Source organism: Labrus bergylta, chromosome 20, assembly GCF_963930695.1.
Source record: "Labrus bergylta chromosome 20, fLabBer1.1, whole genome shotgun sequence".
Lineage (NCBI taxonomy): Eukaryota > Metazoa > Chordata > Actinopteri > Labriformes > Labridae > Labrus > Labrus bergylta.
The window spans coordinates 2,217,641-2,232,513 of NC_089214.1; the positions used below are offsets into that span (position 1 = coordinate 2,217,641).

Consider the following 14,873-nt stretch of genomic DNA (forward strand, 5'->3'; position numbering starts at 1 on the left):
ATCTTCCCTCTCCTCTTAAAAAGTAGTTCAACAGACTCTTCTTCTCTCGCTGACTCTCGAGAGTGACGATGTTTAATCATGAAGGTGACTTATCGCTCACAACAGTACTCAAGAAAGTGGTATAAAAGTGTGATTTGCATAAAAACGTTGTCATGAAATAACTAACTGCAGCTCAGGAAATAATTCATGCAGAACAAAAAAAAAGTCAACATAACTGCAAAGAGCCGATTAAGCTGGCTGTGTCCTGGGAGGGGGGGGGGGGGGGGGGGGGGTGGACACGGACCACCTGAAGCCCTCCTGAAGAGATAACCTCCGTCTCTCTCAGACTAATGCGAGGCTATCTGCTTAACTGCTCAGGTCAGAGGTCATGGGCCGGCTATGGCAGGTAAAAATATCAGAAAAAGCTGGATGATCCATGACGATCCTTCACTGTGGGTGGAGCGTCACATGAGGGATGTGTCACCATCCAACAGAGCATGATGGGAGGGGGCTGCGTTGTCAAACCCCGCTGTCTTCTCACATGAGCGCTCGAGGACGCGTATGCAATGTGACACACACACACACATAAGGAAAGCAATCACAAGTACTGATGTAACACCATGCATGCACGGGGCGAGGAGGAGTAGCTCCCCCTGCACGCTGTTCAGACTGAGACTCTACCAAAACATGCTTCCTGCACAGAGAGCAGGTGTCACAACAAACCTCGCATCAAGACTTGATTCCCAAAATTCCCAACTTAAAGGAACCAGCATGTCCTCAATGTGGACTCAACTATGTGTCCTGTCAACCCAGATTAAGCAAACATCTATTGAAACCTGAAGACTGGGGCCGTGTTGCAGCTGAGGTCAAATCAGTGAGCCTGGTTCCCTTCAGCAGAAGTTCATCGGCCAACGTTCAGCAGCATCTATAATAAATAACATTGAGAGAAGGAAACAACAAGGCCAGAGGGAAAGGGGGGAACGCAGAATGCCGCTCAAATGTAGCATCACTTCCTCATTCACCTGCAGCTACTGTGAGTTTTTAGAAATACACTTTTTGATTCTGGAATAAAGGGATTTAAAAAAATGAAGCTGAAGTGCTTGAAGTGTTGGAGGCTTCTCGATGATGTTTGTTTGCACTTTGAGTAAAAAAAAAAAAACTTGGCTTACAGACACAGTCAACCCCTTAGCGCCAGTCTGTGCCTCTTCTTTATAACATTATGAAAAATAAACAGCAGTGATCTTTTGAACAAGCTGCTCAACATCTCCTGCAGCTGTTTGGAAGATGTTTCCAGATTCCTGAAAAGACTCGTGAACCTTTTGGATTAAAGAATATTTCATCTGTTTGCAGGAACAAAAATGTTTTATTTATAACCCATTCCTCAACTTTTCATTTCTGAATGCTCGTCAGCAGAAATCAAGCATATCCTGTGTAAATGTGTCTCTGAGTCCTGACTGTCTACAATGAGGGAGAAGCTCGAGTCCCGCTGGCTGTGTTGTTGTCAGAGCCGTGTTTACATGGACGGGACGGCCGGCGCCTCCCCTTGTGTATAAAAGCTGTTTTAGTCAAGAAGTAGAGAGAAGAAGAAGAACATACTCACTGATTATTTGGATTATCACGTTGGCATTTTGCATGCAATGTGAAGCTACGAGCTAACTAAAGAGCGCTAACACGACAATGGGTTGTGTGAAACGTGCCGCTCACTGAGTCTCTTCAATTAGCTTCCTGTTTTATCATTTGCTCAGGCCGACACAGATAACAGTCTCCTGGGTTAGAGATGTACCGAGGTGACGAGCATTACATTAAATATGAGCATCAGATTTGATAACCAGCGAGGCTCAACGTGTGACTGACGGTCAAGGAGCCTCGTCCCTGCAGCAGCAGCAGCGAGATACCGTCTTTATAATTGAGTCTTTGAAGGTTTTTAAAAAATAGGACTTTTAAACGAGGTGTGTGATTATAAATTCATGACCTGGAGATGCTTCAAGATAAACAACTTCCAGCAGAGCATTTATATTAAAATGCATTAATCCTCATTAACGCCTTAATCATAATAACATTTCAGAACACTGAACATTTATAAAGTTGCTGAAGCTTGGGGGGATAAATAAATGTAAAACAGTGGCAGTAATTAGGCTTAAATGTGTGTATGGAGCCGCTCTTGATTTCTCTAAAGTGCTTCTCGGCGCTCAGTGTTTTTGATGATTGCATCAACAAAAGCTCTTCTCAGGGTCGTCTGCAGAGGAACACAGAAGAAATGAAAGACAGCATGTTGCCTTGAAATGCTTTAACCCACATGCTAGCTGCAGTTAATCAGCTATGTGCAGGTAGTTTCTTGTTAATCTGTTTCTATAACGGGCACCGTTGCAGGAGAAGGAGAAGCGCCGACACATTTCCGGACCGTCAGAAGAGTTCGATCAAGTCCAGGGCGACTTCCTCCGCCTCTGTTACATCCCAACACACTCCTCTATTGTTCCTCCTGCGTTAACCTCCAACCATACTCTCCTCTCTCTGATGTTCCCTCTTCATTCTTATCCCCAACCAACCCCGGCCGTGTGCTCCGCCCTGCTGTGATTGCCCCGTATCAGCAGGGCAGCTCTCCTCCCACACGGCCGAGATTCACCTCATCTGAGCGTCCCTAATTACACACTCACTCGCTGCCTAATCTCACACCGCCTCACACACCCGGGAGAGAAGAGAAAAACCTGCTTCATGTTGGAAACCTTTAAAAGTTGTTTTTGCAGGATAACATCAAGATCTCTTCAGTCTCTGAAATAAAAAGAAATAGGTTTAAATTGAAGAGTGTGGCTGCACAGCGGGGATTCTTTGATGGAGCCTCGTCTATCATGCCGTTTATCCCTCCGCCTGGTGAACCCTCTCCTGAGTGTAAAACCACATTTCTCCCTTTTCTAATCGTCTTCAGAGATGACCCCGGACCAGTGCCATGATACGTTTTTCCAATGATATGCTGTGCTCGCTTTAAATCCTGAGTTTGGCGTCGGTCCCAGCTGGTTCTACATCAACCACTCGTGGTGCATGACAATGCTTCACTTCCTGCCTCATTCACCTGCAGCTGCTGGGAGTTTTTAGGAATACAACTTTTTTACTCTGGAGTAAGATTACAGCTTGTGTTTTCTACCAATGTATCGCAGAGCTTTAAAGGCTTAATATGCGATTTTTTTGATCCAGCAGATGTCGCCCTTGAGCACCAGCATGAAACCAAAACAACTGGTGCTGCATTGTTGTGTTAGCATGCTAATGCTAGCGATCTTTATTATGCTGGTATCTTCACACTGCATGTAAATTTACCTGAAATGAGCGTGATCTAGAAACACAGTTAAGCAGTGAGTACAGTATGTTATTCTTCTTTTCTCTAGTCCCTCAATTAAACAACTTTTATACACGAGGGGAGGAGTCAACCGGCCGTCCTGGCGATGTAAACAAAGTGAAGATAGGACTCTGAAAACTCTGAAAACATCACAGACAGTGGGACTCGGGTGTTACACCCATTGTAGACAGTCATGACTCACAGAGTTATTTTCAGAGGAGATATTTGATTTATATTATATTTAAGTGTGAAAAATCACATATAAAGACTTTAAATGTCTAAATGATGTTTTTAGTAATAAAACGTTGCATACAGGCCGGTCGGCCCGTAGCGCCAGAGCTCGGAGGCACAGCTTTCCCTGAGACTGACGCTCTACCAAACATGCTTCCTGCACAGAGAGCAGGTGTCACAGCACACCTCACATCAAGATGGGCCAGTGGTCTGGTGGTTGGTGTGCACGGAGGTCGTGGTCCTCCAGGTGGGCGGGCCCGGACTTGAATCCAACCTGTGGCTCCTTTCCTGCATGTCATTCCCCTCTCTCTCCTCTCTCTCCACTCTCTATCTCTGAATATTTTGCATCAGAATTTGGCGACTCAGACGGAGCATCAAATTTCCCGCCGTAGAGGAACCAGCATGTCCTCAATGTGGACTCAACTATGTGTCCTGTCAACCCAGATTAAGCAAACATCTATTGAAAGCTGAAGACTGGGGCCGTGTTGCAGCTGAGGTCAAATCAGTGAGCCTGGTTCCCTTCAGCAGAAATTCATCGGCCAACGTTCAGCAGCATCTATAATAAATAACATTGAGAGAAGGAAACAACAAGGCCAGAGGGAAAGGGGGGAACGCAGAATGCCGCTCAAATGTAGCATCACTTCCTCATTCACCTGCAGCTACTGTGAGTTTTTAGAAATACACTTTTTGATTCTGGAATAAAGGGATTTAAAAAATGAAGCTGAAATGCTTGAAGTGTTGGAGGCTTCTCGATGATGTTTGTTTGCACTTTGAGTAAAAAAAAAAAAACTTGGCTTACAGACACAGTCAACCCCTTAGCGCCAGTCTGTGCCTCTTCTTTATAACATTATGAAAAATAAACAGCAGTGATCTTTTGAACAAGCTGCTCAACATCTCCTGCAGCTGTTTGGAAGATGTTTCCAGATTCCTGAAAAGACTCTTCTTAAGCAGATAGCCTCACCTCGTTTTCACGTTGTGGAAGCACGGCACAGCTCCACGCACACACACAGCGCTGCGTTCCCCCGCTGGCTCAGCTGATCCCGTCTCGCCTCTGTAACCACCTCCACAGATGATAAGGGGGGGTCACCTCGTCCCCTGATAACACTCAGCACTTTGAATCCATTTTCAAGATCTTTTTTACTCATTTTTTTATCTGTTTATCTCCACACTGCTGCTGATGGTCCGCTGTCAGCCCTGACGGATGTGTCTCCACTAACGATGCACTGAAAAGGTTACAGCTGCACGCTGAGCGCTGCATTCCAAAAGGCCAAAGGTGAACTGTGAGTGTGCAGGCGTGATCATCGATAGCATTCAGGAGTTGGTTTTTTAAACACAGCTGCTCCTATAAAAACGTGGAGGATTGTCTCCATGTGCTGCATCCTAAAGCTTCTCAAAGCTCTCTGTAATAATAATGATCCACAAGGAGAAACAGAAAGCATGCAGAGAAATGTAACTCACCCTCTTTATTGTCTCATCTTTGGCATCTTTTCTCTCCCGTGCTTAATCCCAGACTCCTCGTCCTCCGTGCGTGCACATTGCTCCACCTTGAAAGTGAATAAAAAAAAACAAGAGTCCACAGTTGAGGATGCATCACAACGTATCAAAAACTCTCCTGTGGCGCCCTGGTGGCTAATGTGCAGGTCCATGTGCCATGTGCTCATGCTGTGCTGTCCGCTCCTTGCCCTTTTCCCCTCACACTCACTCCAGCGTTGCAATTACAGCTGAAATGCTGGGGCTTGGTGGACAGCACAATTCTTTTACAATAGAAGGGATGCACACACACACAAACCCTCTCCTGCTTTTAACTACAGCAGCCCAAAGGAAAATGGGAAACTTTGATCTTTGTCGACCAGAGGGGACCGGATTAAAAGACATTAAAAATGGCTGTCTTCATAATCAGCTAAAGCCTGGTTTTGTTTGGTTGCTAAATCACAGCAGCGACATGTTGGGTTTTGATGCTAAACCTCAGTCTATTGGGGGATGCTTCCTCCCAGGCTCACGGCACAGAGAGCGTGAGGGGATATCCGCAGAATGCATAGCCAGCAGAGAAAAAGATAAGAGGAGAATAATCTTAAGCCTGTGTGAGCTTCTTTAAATCGAGCGTGTTAGTCCTTGAGGTGTTTCGCAGGAGGTGAAGCCAGCCTTTTGTCTCAGGGCAATGACTCACTCACTGTGCTTTACAATAAAGCAGATCACCAACACTCATGCTCCCATTTCTCAAAGCACTCTGCAGAGGGCCTGTCATGTTGTGGTGGATTTATTTCTCACATGAAAAGGGGCTTATGTAAGAAAACATCCAGCTCTGTGACACATCTTATATAATTATCCCCCTTTAATAACCAAATCAAAAGCAGCACCCTCCTCGCTCGTGTGCATTTAAACTCTGCAAAGGAGCTCTCTAGAAAAGCCTCCACTTCCTTGTTGTTGTGCCGCCGTGAAGGTGATGAAGAGGAGGTGGCAGGTAGTTCATGGCGGGGGCACGGAACAGATGGTGGTCTGTCCGGACGCTCGCCAGGTGGGGACGGTTGGTTTTGGACAGGTTGCATGCGTGCACACACACAAAAACACACGTTCCAACAGGTCAGAGGGAGGGCGCTGATGCTCCAGGGGGGACGTCCTGTCCTCTCTTTGCATGACAAGGAGACCAAAAAAACTAAGTGTAGAGAAGTTCATGCAAAGTTAACAGAGTGCAGAATCTAAACTAAACTATCCATGAAGGTTGCTAACTACATTTTGGAAATCATAAAAAACAACAACAATGTTTTGACTATTTTCTAATTTAAAAAACGTTGTGGAGGTAGGGGCGCCGGATAGCCTTGTGGTTATGCTGCACGCCCTATGTACGGAGGTGGTAGTCCTTATCACAGCGGACGTGGGTTTGAATCTGCCCTCGGCTCTTTCCTGCATGTCATCCTCTACACTTCCTGTCTCTCTTGTACAAGTTGTAATCGTTTCTTCTTTCCCTCGATGTAAATGTTGACTTGAGCTTGTTAAGTTCTTTTCTAGTCTTTTGACTACTCAAAGTGCTTTTACACCGCAGCTACACACTCTGGAGCCGATCCCAGCTGTCATTGGGCGGGAGGCGGGGTTACACTCTGGACTGGCCGCCTGTCAATCACAGGGCTGACATATAGAAACAGACACACATTCACACCTACGAGCAATTTAGAGTCAGCAGTTAACCTAACGAGCATGTCTTTGGACTGTGGGAGGAAGCCGGAGAGAACCCACACATGCACGGGGAGAACATGCAGACTCCTGTCAGACGGGGGATTCAAACCAGGAACCTCCTCGCTGTGAGGAAACAGCCCTAACCACTGCATCTTGTCTTTTTTATACTTTTGATTTTACTTTTCCACAAGAGTTTGATAACTGCATGAGAGGGATCAACGCAATAACTGTGTTTATCTTTCTCTCTGTATCTCTACACATTTCATAGATCTAAGAAAGATTGCGGCCCCACAAATCCCATTATCAGTCGGGCCCCTAATTAAAAGAGGCGTTAAGATCCCAACATGAAGTTTGAAGCACACGTTCTACAGGGTGATGTAAGCAGGAAGTAATGTTAGAAACTAAAAAAAGTCAAAGCATGTCCAGTGCAGAGATGATGGAGCTCAGGCAGAACTTTTCATTTTGAAGGAATCCTCGAGTCGTTCAGGTTTCCTCGCTGCTGAGTTCTTGAATATTTTATCAATCTGTCGTAACTCTGGGTGCTTAATGAGAACTCTTCATTTAAAATAGACAACCCAATTTAAAAAATGTGCTTGAATATGTGCATGTTAAGTGCACCTCCATGGCGCCTGATAGTTTTACTTTAAGGAAAAATAGAAAACTTTCAGTGCAGCAGGTTTTGGTGACTAGAAGGTCAGAACGTTGAATCCCAACATCACAAAAAACCACTTAAGACTGCAGCTCGCGCGGTACGACCTGAAGGTCACCCGCCGGCTGACGAATATTTACAGAGCAAATTCTAATGTTAGACTACTCTGCAGCCTTCACACTTATGAATACTGATAGAATAAAAACATGTGTAGTTTCATAAAAAAAGTGGTTCCCAAACTCTATCCCCCCCCCTTTAATGGACATAGACACATGCTACGCTAACAGATTCCTGCACTGTTAGAATTGATCTCCAACATTGTCTGCAAAAAGTACAGACTCACACAAAACTGGAAACACTAGAACAGAATAGAATAGAACTGTTTTTGTCCCTAAAGTGGAAAATTGTCTTTGGCTTCACAAGAACAAGACAGATAAAACATTATGACAAACAAGACAACATTCAAGCACAGCAGGAAACCAGGAGAGCGCCTGCAGTCGTCGACAACATCACAGTCAGCATGGTTCGTGAATTTAAAATAATAATTTAGTATAATAATAAATAAGCCAGACTTTTAAGACATTTCATAAAGTTCAATCTTTTGAAAAGGAAGAAATTAAAAGTGATAACGTAACATGAAACTTCCAGTTTGCTTTGTTTTTTAAAGATGGAGTCAGCAGAAATGTTGGTTCAAACGGGGCCCCTCCTCTCGGGCTCATGACCCCCCAGAAGTTCACCCTCCCTGCAGGACGTAGTGTGTACCTACACTGCAAGCTAACACATGCTAGCACAAGCTAACCGCCGGTGTTTGTCACCTTCCTGTCCAACAGGAAGTAGATCAACTCCACGTCCACGGGTAAAAGACAACACAAGGTTCACCCTCGTTTTAGAACGAGCTTTATCCACTTGGTGTTTCTCCTCACTCTCATTATATTTTCTCTTCTTTGCTGCTACTTCCACGTCTGTCATATTGCAACCAATCACTGAACTGTATCCACCCGAGTCAACCAGAACAAAGCAGAACAGTAAAATCCAGTCAGAGGACGGAGTCTCTGCAGACTCGAGCAGCTTTACTTTGAAAGAGTCTATTTATTTTTTCATTTCAGGTAAAAGCTCATCACTCTACCGTCGGCGCTGCCGGGCACCGTCTGTCATGACCTTTGGGGTCCTGCGCCCCACTTTGGGCAGTGTAAATGGTCCTGAGCTTGTTCACTTCTTTTCGACTCAAAGCACTTTCACACCTACACATTCACACTCTGATGGTAGAGGCTGCAGAGTGAAGAAGAAACTAATCCATTCACACACCGCTGACGAAGCAAAGGGAGCACCTTGGGGACACATCAGCTGCAGAAGCTGGGGATTGAACCCTTGACCTTCCAGTTTAAAGACGACCGACTCTACCAACTGAGCCACAGCCGCCTCTAAGAGTGATCAAATCATAACAGCTGGTCACATCTCGTGTGTCTTCTCCTCTCTGTCACCTCTGAGGGGGGGAGAATTTCAATTTCACACTCTGCTGGGGTGGATAACACACATCACTTAAACACAGGTAGAGAGACAGAGAGAGAGATTGAAGGGAGGAGAGGGGGAGGCGAGGGGGAGTATCTGTTTTAAAAAAAAGGATCAACATGTGTATTCATGAATGAGTAAACAAGCGAGGGATGAGCTTAAATGAATACATGAGACACCCGGTCGGCGTGCTAATACAGCCCTTCAGAGTTTCAATGTCACTGATGTCAGAACGAGTCAGCAGCTGCAGGCTGAGCAGGACAAATGGATACTTACCGCTTCAATCAACCTGCCCTGTTATTATCTTTAACTTGTTTTCTTGAGTCTATAAAATCAGCTCAAGAAGAAAAAAGGACAAAAGATCAGATTTGACTAAAAGAAGTTATTTGAAGTGTTTATCATCCCCCAGTTAGCCTCCTGCAAGTCAACTGCAGGCAGCTCTCAGATTCACTGTATTCACTCTCCCTGCAGTCTGAATTATTCATGAGGGAAGAAAAAAAACACCCCAAAGAAAGAAAAGGGGTTAGAAAAAGAGGTCTGTCAGACGGGGTGAGATGACTGCGACCTTCCATTGCTAAATAAGTGGAAGTCAGGGGGGGGGGGAGTGTGATACGCAGAGAGAGAGAGATGGGTATAAGAAAGAGATAAAAAAAAATATGACAAGGGAACAGACGCAGCGACGGAGAGAAAAGAACGAGAGGGGGGGAAGGAGGGGGGAAGGGGGGCGTCTTGTAAGAAAAACCCTTCCATATGCTGGAGTGTGATACAGAAATATAGGGTCCCTCTGTATTCATGGATCTGTTGGAGTGCAATCAATGGAGTGAGCGATACATAAAAGAGGCGGAGTTTGACCTGCGCAGTGAAAAGGGAGGAGGGGGGGGGGGGGTGTTCTGCACAGCCGAGGAGGACCCCGAGGAGACTGGGGCGATTTTAGACTCTGTCAGGGCATGCTTTGAAGTTTTGGCAGATGAGGATGGGCCGTGGATCAGCCTGTGGGCCCTGCTGCATTAACCCCCGAAGACCCAGCTCTGCTTTCACTGAGTCAGCAGAATCGGCGGCGAGCGAGCGGGCTGCCTGCCCAAGCCAGCAGCAGCATGCATAATCTGTACACTGGGGTAGCAGCACAGTTCCCATTACAAGGAGTTATTATTCAAACTTTAAGCAGTGATTATCTCTGTGCTTTTATTAGCTTTTCACAGCAGCATCGGGACTTTACAGCAGCCGGCTGCGGATCTGATACCGCTCGCTTTCTGTCGGGGACGAAGATAGAATCTGTGGCTAAAGAAAATGAAACTCCGAAGTTGTTGCTGCACAAAGAGACGCGCCCACACACACACACACACACACACACACACACACACACACGCACAGGCAAGGTCTTTTATCTAGTTCAAGATCAAGATCAGTATATATATATATATATATATATATATATATAGATTGAAAGTCACAAAATGCAAATGCACACACACAGATACACACACACACACACACACACACACACACATACAAACGGACTGTTGGCTCTCTGATTGTTTGCATTCGGACGCTCCGGTGATAAACAGAGGTGAGCCGCGTCAGAAAGAGGATTAGAGGGGCTGTGAAAAAGCAGAGAATTATTGACAGAGAAGAGGAGGATTTAGATTTAGCTCAGCCAGTCCACGGCGGCCTCTCACCCCTCCTCTCTTCCCTCCACACACACACACACACACACACACTCTTAACACACACATAAGCTAGTGATGACTCAGTGTGAACGCCTCAAGTCACTTTGGACTGACATTGCTCAACAAACTATAAATCTAAGCTGTGGTCCGTTTCTGACGTGATTTTTTCTCCGTAAGGTCTTTTTGTCATCTCTTCATATCCTGTTTGATACACACAAACTGTAGCATCGCTAGAAAACCTCAGGAATGTGAGGCGTGCGGTACATGAAGGAATCCATGATGGAACCAGAGTCTCAGAAGAACTTAAAGAATTTCATCTATCCACAGAAACAAAAAACCTCTGTGTGATTAAAATAGTTCCCGTTTTTGAATAAGTCGTGTGTGTAGATTGAACCAACCGGGATACGAGTCTATTTTAAGCAAAAAAATCTCCAACCAGAGAAGAAGTCAAGAAACAGCTGGAGAAGATGACACTCGCAGGACGCCGACAGTGACGTCATTGTTGTTGATCAACTGAAACGTGCAGCTCAACAACTTACGGCCGAGGATCAACAACAATAACTGTAAATAACTTAAAGAATATCAGTCCCAAATTATTAATACTATTATCTATTTTTTTTTTGTCTATGTTCTGTCATGCTGTCCTGTCTCCTTTTTTGTATGTTGTTGTTGTTTTTTGTATGTTTTGTTTTTATTGTGTCAATGTTATGTCTATATGTTTGTCTTTTGTGTGTGTGTGTTACTAAATGAAAATGCAAATAAAAATATTGGTAAAAAAAAAAAAAAAAGAATATCAGTGATAACTTCTTTTATACTGAGTGTATCTTCAGAAAAAAATTACAAATAATAAATATTTATTTTATTTATTCATGCTCACAGACTCTGGTCTCTCGTCTGTCATCATCACTAACGTTGAAGATCTTTGACGATTCATTAAAACAGACGATAGATTTCAGTCAAAACGCTCCAGATATGAACTTTATCGTGTTTCTATGTTCACCTTGGTCGCTCCTCTCATCTGTCTGAGAGCAGTCGATTCAAACGCCTCTCTCCGCTTGAACCCGCAATGCATGATGGTATATATTGCTCGGATAGTGACCATCAGCCAGTGACGGTTCTAGACCACTTTTACTGAGCGGGCCAAACTGGGGCCAGTTGTTTTGTCAGAGGGGAACATTAAACCAGGTCAAAAATAGACAAAGATGATCGCTTTAAAAAATATATATTATGCCAAATAATAGCGCACATCATTAAATACCATGATTCATAATTGTTTAAGTAACAGAATTAAATACTAGATTGTGAGTCCGGTTGTTGAGCTGTGTGTGTGTTATTAGGGGGGCTCTTCCTTTTGGAGGGGTGGCCACAGGGGGGACCAAGCTCAGTGTCACCCGTTGGCCCCTGCCTAGAACCGCCCATGCCATCAGCTGGCCTCTACTTTTCACAATGCATTGTGGGATATAATGAGTGGACTACATAGGGTATGACCATGCTCACTCACTACACAACGGCGTGCTCACTATATAGTGATTTAGAGTATAGAGCTCCGCCTCCAGGCCCCGAGGGTGAGACGTGTAAATATGATTCAACACGACCGACTCGCAGAGACGGGGGAGGAACTTTCGAGGCTGCTCTGAAAAACCAGAACATGAGTCGTGTAGTTATGTGTAGTTATGTGTGTTTTAGCGTTTTTATACAAGGGCACAGAGATGTGTAGCTACAGTATTTGTAATTAAAATGCGGGGTGTGACTCAGAGGCAGGAAGGGGGTCGACAGCCCCCCCACCGGGCTAGTTAGACTTCCAAAGGGCACACTTAATAAATTCACAGCGCTGCAATGTGAGGACCCCCACACTGGTGACAGCTACTCATTTATTGAAAAGCAGCTGTTTGCCGTGTGTGTGTATGTTTGTGTGTGTGTGTGTGTGTGTGTGTGTGTGTGTGTGTGTGTGTGTGTGTGTGTGTGTGTGTGTGTGTGTGTGTGTGTGTGTGTGTGTGTGTGTGTGTAGATGCACAGAACAAAGGTTGGACACTTTGTGATTTCTCAATCTAAGTGAACCAGGTTTTATGATTTCTCCTGCAAAAGAAAAACACAAAGAATAAAAATCCAAGAGGAGATTTTTATTAAAATGAACTCGCTGAACTATGACATCATTATAAGGTTAAAGGGCAGGGTTGGTAATTTCCCTCCAGATCCACTTTTTTAAAGATTTTGTTTGAAACTGTCTTTAGGTCCTGACAGAAATTAATAACTCATGTGCTCTGAAAAAAAGGAACAAAGAAAATCCGTCATCTGTAGAAGTTGTACAGTTAGATAAACGTCAACCCCCCCTCCCCCCCCCTCCCCCTCCCACTGGCTCCAGGTGAATTCTCCTGATTATATCCTGCTGCGTTCTCACGTCAGCTCACTCTGAGTTAATGCAGAATAAATACGAGGAGGCTGGAGGAGAAACTTCAGGTGAAGTCGGAGCGAAACATTCAGCTATTTGCGTTCACACATGACGCTCCTCCTGCAAACATCAGGAGTGTTTCTTCAAGTGTGAATGCACTGATAATGTCAAATTCAATTGATGATGACAGCTCTGAGAAGCCCTCCCGCTGGCTAACTGTAGCACTCTGCTTCCTCTCTCTCACCCTCAGGCTTTTCTGTTAACATTTTCATCGCTGACTCACTTTGACATACAGCTGGCCGAGCTAACAAGCAACATGACGATGAAGGACGAGTTGGTGTGAAATTGAAATCCCCACACTTTAATCATTAAGAAACTACAAGAGATATAACGGCTTGTGTGGCTCCTCATAGCCTCAGTTGTGCATGAAGTTCCTGATAACAAAGCATGGCTCTAGCTATACAGTTTTTACTCCCACTAGGTCACATTGTGATAAAGCAGATAGCGTCTTTCTGACTGGAAGTCATAGGGCATGTATGTGGAGAAGAACAGGGGGCCAAGAATGGGACCTTGAGGAACGCCACAATTAAATTTTTACTTAAATGTTACAAAAATAGAAAATCCAGCCGTGCTACTTTTAAGCACCAACCTGCACTCCTAACAGAATCTAATATCTATTTTTATCGCTGTACTGAGGTCTGAACTTGTTTTCTGAGAGCTGGAGCTGAGGCGGGTTTTAAACCTCCTGACAAACCGTTACACCGCGCCCACCTGTCAATCAGGTCAGCTACACGCCTTATTGTGAATAACTCTTATCCTTCATCAAATCAAAACTGATGAGTCATCAAAACATTCACCCCCCCGTACAGTGTGTGTCCATCCAGACATGAGCTAATCACACCTATTTGGTTTTTTGAACCAGGCTGTAAACATGTTCATCTCTGCTGTAAAAACAGGCTTTTTAGAATGGGTGTGTATGTGACTTCCTGTGTTTCTGCAGCCAGCCTCTAGTGGATACTCGAGGAACTGCAGGATTTTTGCACTTCAGCATCGGCTTCATTTTTTCAACACAGGAGGTTGCTGCTTGAGTCCAACACTTTTTTCTTTGTAGCCTACAGTGTTTGCCTGGCTTTAGGGTTAACAACAAATACAACAATAAGGATTTTAAAATAATTCACAGGTTGTAATAAACCTACCATGGCAATATTCCACTACTTGATCACCTGTCAGATTTTTTTGAGTTGACGATTGTGAGTGGTATGAGACATTTCAAACAGAACAGGATTGGGTTTTTTTTGGGTCTTAAGTGACAGTGACTCAGTGAGACCTTTTGTCCTGTGAGCGACAGGTCTGACAGTGTGAGATTAGCCACCTCCAAACGTCCATCTGCAGTCTGTCGGAGTGCCGATCAAACGCAATCATGTCAGAGACTGGAAGACACGTCCTCAATGTACCAGTGCACACCTTTACAAAGCCTTTTCATCACAGTCTGACAGTTCATGTTAGGGTATATATATTAATCTATACAGCATACATCACAGCTGAATAATCTCATTCTATAGGGATCTGAGCGCTGTTGTTAATAGACCGTCTTTTCACAGCTCCCCCCCTCCCCCGCCGCCTTGTGCTCCTACAACCTTATTTGTGATCTTCTTTCTCTTTTTGCTCGATTCCACTCTCGCCTGCATAATCTCTGTTCCTTCCTGTCCCCACTTTATTTCCCCGAAGGAGACAATCTCTCTCTCTCTCTCTCTATCTTTCCCCCTTGCACGCTGCTTCCCTCCATCACTCTCCGCCGCTCAGTCAGAATAACAGCAGCGATCCATCAGAACATTTTTCCCCTGACTGGAGGGCGATTTTCTCTAGACCCGGCAGAGCGTCCGTCTGGGCTTTTTGCTGTACTGTACCGAATCACAGCTGTAATAATAATAACAACAAACCAAGAAATCC

The 14,873-nt window shown here is 44.7% G+C and overlaps 1 protein-coding gene across 9 annotated transcripts in view; it reads right to left on the reverse strand.

The window, feature by feature from the left end:
• dlgap1b (discs, large (Drosophila) homolog-associated protein 1b) overlaps positions 1-14,873 on the reverse strand; it is a 108,715-nt gene that overhangs the window by 63,673 nt on the left and 30,169 nt on the right. For all 9 annotated transcript variants that reach the window (XM_065948619.1, XM_065948622.1, XM_065948624.1 and 6 more), the window contains exon 2: positions 4,997-5,082. The gene's annotated coding sequence lies outside the window, so the exon portion shown is untranslated. The remainder of the gene's footprint in view (positions 1-4,996; positions 5,083-14,873) is intronic.